The sequence below is a fragment of the Octodon degus genome, unplaced genomic scaffold (genome assembly GCF_000260255.1).
Source record: "Octodon degus isolate 3935 unplaced genomic scaffold, OctDeg1.0 scaffold00013, whole genome shotgun sequence".
Lineage (NCBI taxonomy): Eukaryota > Metazoa > Chordata > Mammalia > Rodentia > Octodontidae > Octodon > Octodon degus.
Window position 1 is genome coordinate 3,043,467 of NW_004524589.1, and position 8,906 is coordinate 3,052,372.

Consider the following 8,906-nt stretch of genomic DNA (forward strand, 5'->3'; position numbering starts at 1 on the left):
TACCAGATTGAAGTAGAGGCCATCTATTCCAATTTTCTGTAGGACTTTGAACATGAATGAGTGTTGGACTTTGTCAAAAGCCTTTTCTGCATCAATGGTGATGATCATATGGTTTTTAGTTTTTGCTCTATTGATATAGTGTATTACATTTAAATATTTTCGAACATTGAATGTGATTCCCCTTTTACAACCTTGCAAGTGCTGGTATTACAAGCATGCACCACCCTGCCCAGTCTCAATCACCATCTCAGCCCACCTTCGCAGCACGGCCAGCACAACAGGCCTGGAGACCAAACCTCCAGCCCCTGCACCTGCTTGCAGGTGCTTTAATCTGATGAGGTATTTGTCCAGCCCTTTCCTATTTTCCTTTTTGTGAATCACAAAATAAAATGAGTTATATAAAATGGGTAGATTTTTCTTTCGTGGGCAGAATATATTCAATTTCCTCAAGAAAAAAGTAAAATAAAACATTACAATCTGTTCTGGCCATACAGTAATTATTCCACCAATTTTCCTTGAAATTTGCTGAGAACACATGGAATCTTGTAATGCATTCACAGTCCTAATTGTAGCTAAGAGTCCAACTTGGAGTGGAAACTTATCTATAATGTCTTCTCTTGTACTATATAGACCAGCATGGATCAAGTATAATATAAAAAAATGAATGAGATTTGAATGGTAAACTTTCTCACTTGTCTCAGAAGATATTGGGAGCTTGTGTTTGAATTTGATAAACCTTTGTTGGTGTATATTCCAGGGACCTATAATGTTTTGTGTATGTAATTACTATTTTTAATATATGTTTTTTGATAATATACTTCAGGATTTTTAATATGCCAAGTTCACATACTTGAAAACTAAATAAATCTGATTGTTTAATTTGTGGTGCAAGCTGCCTATGTCTAAAGTGACAATACAGAATAAGGAGAATATAATGCATTTGCGTAAAAGCATAAAACTAGAGACTGAATACATACACACATACACACACATGCACACACACACATACACACATGAAGCTTTTGAAAGAATAGTATGTTTTAAAATATAACATGCATGAGAAAGAGATTTGTTAAGACAACTTATTATGATTTAGGCTTCTGTTAATTTTGACTGGATAACTGTTCTGCTGGCTTTCCATTATATACTTCAGTAATTCCATGTAGATCTAGGTTTATCTCCATGCTTGCTTCACGTTGTGAGTGAACCATACTTAGAACATTAAATATCATATCACCTTATAGGATGATCCATTTTTTAGCTAGAGAAATATCCCTAAATTCATTTCCCCATTGTTAAAAAAAACTGACACTGGATAACTGAACAACACTTTTTCATCATAAATTCATTCCCAGAAACAGCACGAGAAGGTGCCTCCATTAAAACTCAGTTCTTGTATAGCGTGTTTCCAACAGGATAACCAGTGACAGTCACTCACAAAATCAATCAAGTCAGGTTCTCTGCCCAGCTGCACTCCCCGGACATTCCAGTTTCCTATTTGTGACATGAAGTGTTTGGAGTAGACAGAGTCAACACGCCTTCCTGCTTTAGCATCCTACATGGTGGTGATTTGATTCACATTACTGCCTGAAAGCAAGAAGCAAGGACTGGGCAGGCAAAGCCAGGACTCATGAGGTCCCTACCCTCTGCCTTAAAATTCTGCCCTCTGTAGAAAGAAAAATAACTTTGCAGTGTTACTCTGTGAAGAGGAATATTTTAAAAAGACTTAAACTATAGTTACATCACCTATGCAATTTTCTCACCTGCTATTTAGCAACATTGACAACAGATTGAGCCAAATTGCAATACCCCCCCAAGGACAAAGATAATGTCAAGCCCATAAAATATTTGGAAGCAATGAGTGATGTATGGTTAATGAACCAAAAAGACTTTCCCTCTTAGACATTATAAAATGCAGAGCCACATCCTGCTTTTGATCTGTTTGCTCTTTGTGATCTCACCCTTCGTGTGTGAGCTATTTTTATATGCACTACCCATCTAGGATTCCCTCTACGAATACCAAAAGAGTGTGAAAGGGGCTGCCTTTAGGCACAACTTTATCTTTCTTTAGTCCTAAATTCAACTGTATAAGATTTATAATCTTCATTGTTCCATTTGATCTCACTGACCCTATTCTTGGCACTGATTAAGTTCAGATATACTCAGATCCACTTACAGCAACTTACCCAGATTCAGCTGAATTTAGTGTAATACTATTTGCTGAATGCCGGGAGAGTTATACTCAAACATTACTCTATAGTAGAAAATAATGATGTGTCCTGTTTAATAAAATAAAAGGAAGCTTATAAATAAACTTAAAGAAAGTATATCTTAATGAAAAGAAGTATTCCAAGCCAGCCTGAGTAAAGTTCATGGCTGTGAAAGACAAGGTAGGAAAGAGTCCAAGAAGAGGAATATAGGCTATGCTTTAGAAGAATGCTGTTGACAATGAGGTGATACTACAAGCACCTATGTGATCTAGTCTAATTTCAATTACTACAATTAATTTATCAGTTATCATTACTTTTGAAGAATTATGCCAATCAAACATGCCAAGCACATAGTTTGAGCTCAAAAAATATTTGTCAGAAAGTTAATAAATTAATGAACCTGTGTTCCTCCACTTAGTTAAACTTTTTCTTTTAAATAAGTTTTATTTCTCCCTAAGAAGTGTCTAAATGATAACATTTTTCTTCTTACTTTTTACTAAGTATCACAGGGGATTTGGTTTTATTTTATATTTATTTATTTGGTACAGAGTCTTGCTATGAATTTTATTTTGAGAGCTACTTTTATGTTTTCAATCTGAAGAAAGCATTCTAGTGTTTTCTAGCATATATTTTATGCTGAGGAATAAAATATTCCTGATTTGTAATTATACTGCCTTCACAGGGAATAAATCTTTTTTCTTTTGTTGCATTTGACATCTTCTTCTGTCGCAATGATATTTGTAAGTTTAGTTTTCTTTTTGTTTGGGACTCACACATTTGAGAATTCCTACTGTTTCATTAATCCTTGAAAGTATTTACCTTCTTTCCCTTTCACTCCACTGGGATTCTCAGTAGAGGGATGTCCTGTGTTTTTATTCTCTCTGCTGAAGCCTGCAAATCTGCTTCAAATGTTCAGTTCCTTCATTCCTCTGTATTGACATTTGAGAATTTTCTAAGGACTATTTTTTGTCCATTAATTCTCTTTTGGTTGCATTTAATTTGAACCTATCCATTTAGTTGATACTTCAGTATTCAAATTTTATTCCATTTTAATGTAATTTTTATTAAATATTTTCTACATGCTTATATCATACTTATTGGTTATGCTTTGTGCATCTTATTGTTAAACATTGCAATGATTTTTACACCATTAAATTGTTTTATTAACTAAACCTCTTGTTATGGCTGCTGTCTCATTTATGATGCGGCTTTCCATTTCACATCTCTTAATTTCTGTCTGTGTACTCATATGTCTTGGGGGACATAAATATGAGTAATTCTGTGGCATTTAATTGAAGAAATAGTTTTCTATTCTTGTTTTATGTCCTTTTAGTAACACATCAAAACCATAATGGGTGTTCCTGTGTTACACCAATAATGAAATTTTAAGTGCTAAGTGGCATTTTATTTGGGAGCATGGTTAAAAATTTCCATTTTCTTTTAAACTTCAGGCAAAGAAGCTTCTTTGTCACCAACTTATTCCACTAATGTGTATTTTTTTAAAATTCCAGTTCACTCTTTCAATGTTGCTGTAAATAGACTTACAAGGGAATGTGCGTTTCAGAAGACCGGTGTTTTAGTCCTGCGTTTGGTCTTCATACTGTGTGACCCTAGTTCACACTGAGTTTTAGTGTACACACTAGAAATATGTAAAAATACTTCTTATGCATGTTGCTTGAAGCCATACTCATTGGTGCCATAACAATCCTCCTCGTCTCTCTAGGTATGCTGAAGGTACAAGGTTCTGATTCTCATACCATGGGCCATTTTTAAGGTTATTTATACGCTTAGTAATCTGAGACGTGAGGTAATTATTTCTCTCTTAGAAAAAATGGCATGCTTGCTTACTGCTTGTTATAAATTTGCTAGTTCCCCAACCTAAGTGTTTACTCAGCTGTCCCATAAATCCACGGGATATGTGGTGCCCATCTGGGGTATTTCGTATCACTCTCAAGGGGCTGGGAGAAAAATAAAAGCAATAAAATATGTTGATGTTCATTCCATTTGTAGTGCTGTGAGTAATAATTTCTTGGTCTTTGGCCCAGAAGTCTCTAGTTTTCTGCTAGCATCCATGGACAAAACAGGTTCAGATATTAGTTTGTAAACTTGTGTAAAATTAAATCATAATGCATTACTTAGTTTTCAGGGATGCTATAAGAGTAGTGAATCTGTGATTTTAAAGTAATTTCAATACTTTTAACTTTTACACAGCTAAAGAATTATTTGTCATAATGGATGATAATTTACACAAAGAAAATTATTTTGTATAGAAAAATTATATATAAAGTTATTTAAGTGGAATTATTCAAGAATATTTTCAAGGTAATCTTGTAAAAACAAAGGAAGAAAACAGCAAAATAAAAAAAAATCTGACAGTATTTCTTATCAAATCTCTAAGTGTCCTATCAAATCTCTAACTTAAAAGAAACACAAAGTAGAAGAGAATATGTCAAATGATAGCGGTAGAATGGAATTGATAAAATTGAGACTATGGATCACTTCTCTAAAAAAAAGGACTCGTTTTTAAAATTTAGACAAATAAACTGTAAAGAAAAATAAGAAACAAAAAAGGACATAAAAATTACAAAATTGAATAGATATAACTAATTTTAGCTCATACTCTGTTTGGATATTGGTTGTGCAAGTAACATACAAAATGTATGAAATAATCCAGATAATTTAAACACATACTAAATATTTGAAAATAGTAAAGAGGCAGTCCTTATTTTATTATAATAATAGTGCTATAAAATGTCCTATTGCAATGTTATTTAAAATATTTTTGTATAAAATGAGATGGGGCCTGAGAGTCAACAAGATGCATACAGGGAGAAAACAGTCAGTGTAGCATCAAAGAAGATTCTTTAGGAATCGTTTATTCTTGAAGCTGCCAATGAGCACACAAAGGTTCATTATACCGCTCTCCCTGCCTTTCCATATATTTATGTAATACTATAATTAAAGAGGAAACTACTTTTGTTGATTTTTGGGAATATTTTATCTTCCTTAGCTTTTAGTCACTGTGACAACATACTGAGCTAAATCACTTTAAAGGAGGAAAGTCGTAATTTAGCTAATGGCTTCAAAGGTTTCAGTCTCTGGTTCATTGTTCACATTGCTTCAGGCTGTGGCAGGACAGCACATCATGGCAGAGGATGGGGGTAAAGAGGCTGCTCGCTTCCTGGCGATTGGGAAGCAAAGAGGAGAGAGGAAGGGGCTGCATTCTGTTAGCTCCGCCCAGGGCGCGCCCACAGGACCTAACCTAAGTCCACCAAGCCTCGCCTCCTCAAAGCTGCATCACTAGCAGTCACATAGACTAATAGTCAAGCTTTAGGAGATAGAAATTGGGGCGACATTTAGGATTCAAATCATAACATTTTCCTGCAATATTTAATAACTAAAATGCTGAATTTAAAATTACAGCTACAGACAAAGATAGGCTTTGCTAGTTTGGTACCTTGTTTAGTAAGACTGATTGTTATGACACAGCATTGCCAGTATCAAATGTCAAATAATTGATGGACCACACAAATAACAATCAAAAAATTTAAACCAGTATTTAAAAATGGAAAAGTATTAAAATATTAATGGACAAAAATCCCCCAAATAAATGAAATTAACCATGTTTGATATAGCAGAGAAGTTAGGCATGAAAAAAACGATACAGAAATTGGGTAGAAAATAAAATTATCTCTACTTACAAATGATTTGATTTTATATATTGAAAACTTTAAACATTCTTTACACTCTAAAAGAAAAATTTGTACAAGCTGATGAACAGATTCAGTAAGATCACAGGAGACAAAATTTATTATTTTTCTGTGAATTAATAATGAGAAATATGGAAAAGAGAATAATTCCTCAATCAATTTTGTGGATGAGAATACACAACAGCATGATAAAGCATCTAATAGTTTGGGGAAAATACATATGAATCATGTGACTCATACATCTGAAAATGGGTTGATATTCAGACTATACAGAAAATCATCTACATTTCAACAACCAAAAAATCCAAAACTTGATAAAAATGAGTAAAATTTGTGAATAGATGTCTCTTCAAAAGGCATATGTAGGGCTGGACAAATAGTTCAGTGGATTAAAGCACCTGGAAGCAGGCTATGGGCTGGGTGTTTGATCCCCAGGCCTGCTGTGCCAGCCCCACACCCAGGGCGTGCTGAGAAGGCAATTGAGACTGGGTGTGGTGGTGTGCGCCTGTAATCCCAGCTTTGAGGGGGCTGTAAAACAGGCAGATCACTATGAGTCCGATCTAGTAGTGAGACTCTGAACACCCTGTTGACCCTTCCCTAAAATACAGAAAGAAAAAAAGAAAGAAAGAAAGCATATGTAATTGACCAACACAATTATAAAAAGATGATTAAGAAACAATTGAAGAAATACAGATCAAAATGATGAGATATTTCCTAGATATAAAAGAGGAAATAGTAAGTGTTGGTGAATACATGGATGAATCTGCACGCTCGGGAAGATGGTAAAGCACTGCCTCACTATGGAAAGCCTTGTGGTGGCTCCATACAAAGTTAGTGATGATCTCCCATGTGCTCCAAAATCCTATTTCTAGATAGATATGCAAAAGAATAGACAGCACGTCTCAAGGAGGTATTTGGTATTCAGGCTTCCAGCAGCACAATTCATAATTCAAGAAGCAGTTGAAGCAAGCCAAATACTCATCTGTAGATGACCAGATAAATAAGACGTGGCAGGTACATACAATAAAATATTATTCAGCATTAAAAAGGAGGGAAATTCTGTCAGATATTATTACATAAATGAACCTGAAAGACATTTTGCTATGTCAACTAAACCAGTAAAAAAAAAAGAAATACTAAAGAGAAAAGCATAGAATATATTGTATGATTGCACTGTACATGAAGTATGTAAAGTATTTAACTTTGTAGGAACAGAATGAGCAGAATGAGTGTTTACTAGAAATTTAGGGGAGAAGAAAAAAGTTGGTGTTTTATGGACATTGAGATTCAGATTTGTAGATAAATCTACGTGCATCTGTTTCAAGACAATGGGAATATACTGCTAAGCTCTAAATCTCAACATGGTTAATGGTAAACGTTCTGTTATGTATATTTTGTTACAAAAAATATAGCTGCTCATGGTCTGCTCAAAGTTTGATATTTCTGATGAAGCAGAATGATTAAGGTGAACATAAAGTGTAGTAAACTAAAAAAAAACTTGTCATATGGGAAGTTTTACAGTGGTAATGTAGTATTTTCTGCTTGTGCATAATGTAATGATGTGGTTCATACACTTCTGGGAACTTTTGTATATCATATTGTATGCAGGACATACAACATGACTGGGATTAGTAATATTAGCTGAGTATAATTTTCCAGTGAGCAACTACTTGGGCCAAGAAGATATCTGAGGATTCAAAGATACCAAAGACTAAGACACTACTAAGCTACAACATTCTGACCATCAGTGAACCATGAGCATAGCCAAATGTCTATGAAATGGAGCCAATATTTCTTACGAATGACTCATGCAAGCTCCACTCCTGACTATTTCAGACAGTAAGCTTCATTGTTATGCCAATATTATTACAATGAACCAGGTCTCAGGCAAAGAAGAAAATAGTACATTTTCAGAGTGATGTATAGAATAGTTTTATCCAATGGGATTTTGAGTAGAATTTGCAAGGAACACACAGGAAAAAAAATTACTAAGAAGATATGTGGAATGATCCAAGTTTAGAATACAGAGCCAAACATTAGATCTTCTGACCTTGCTTTCAACTCACTACAAGGGATTTCTGTATTGGAAATGTATTTTAAATGTAACTGATACATAAATGCACACATATTCTTAGAGCTTCCATCATGGCAGTTAATACGATTTTTTTCTTATGTCTGATCAGTTGTTACCACAGTGCAGACATTATCATACGTGCTCAGAGAGTAAGTACTGTGGCTCACATATCTCTGCCTTCAGGGGAATAGCATTTGTCGAGTATTTGTTTAAATCACTGCTGGTCTCCTGTGCTTCAAACGTGTGCCCTGGTAGACAGTTTGGGCTCATACTTACAAACAGCTGTGAACATGATGGTGACAGATTTGCCAAGTGTGAGCACTGCGCTGAATTTGAACTTCAAGTTTAATGGCAGCTTGTGTACTCCTTTGACACTTTGGAGTGATTTTAAATTTTTTTCATGAAGAATCGATGAGTATTTTATATACTTGAAATCTGATTTTTAGATATTGTAGTTTTTAATTATATATATATATATATATTTATAGCTTGTGAAATCCCCCTTTTTATATATTTCCTACAGTTTTTCTTTATGTCTTGGGATATGTTAATCACAGCTATTTTAAAAATAAAACTTGTCAGACAACTTGTACATGAAGATCATCTGTGATGTTGCCTTTTAAAAATATTGGATTCTAGTCACATGCTTCAATTTTTATGTGCTATTAGTGGGTTTTTTTTATAGGAAAATAGTAGAAATGCCATCTGACATATTTTCTAGGGGCAGGCTGTGTGTTCTGCAGCTGGTGTGGTAGTGAGTCCCCTGTGTTCGACAGGAATGAGGCAGAGTAGATCTGGGGTTCTGACCCTGTGAAGGGCCACAATAGCTCTGGCTTGGTTTTTTTCCCAAAGTTTTCCTCGAACAACTGCTCTGTTATCCATGCTTCCTTCCTCAGGCAGGCTTGCACTCTG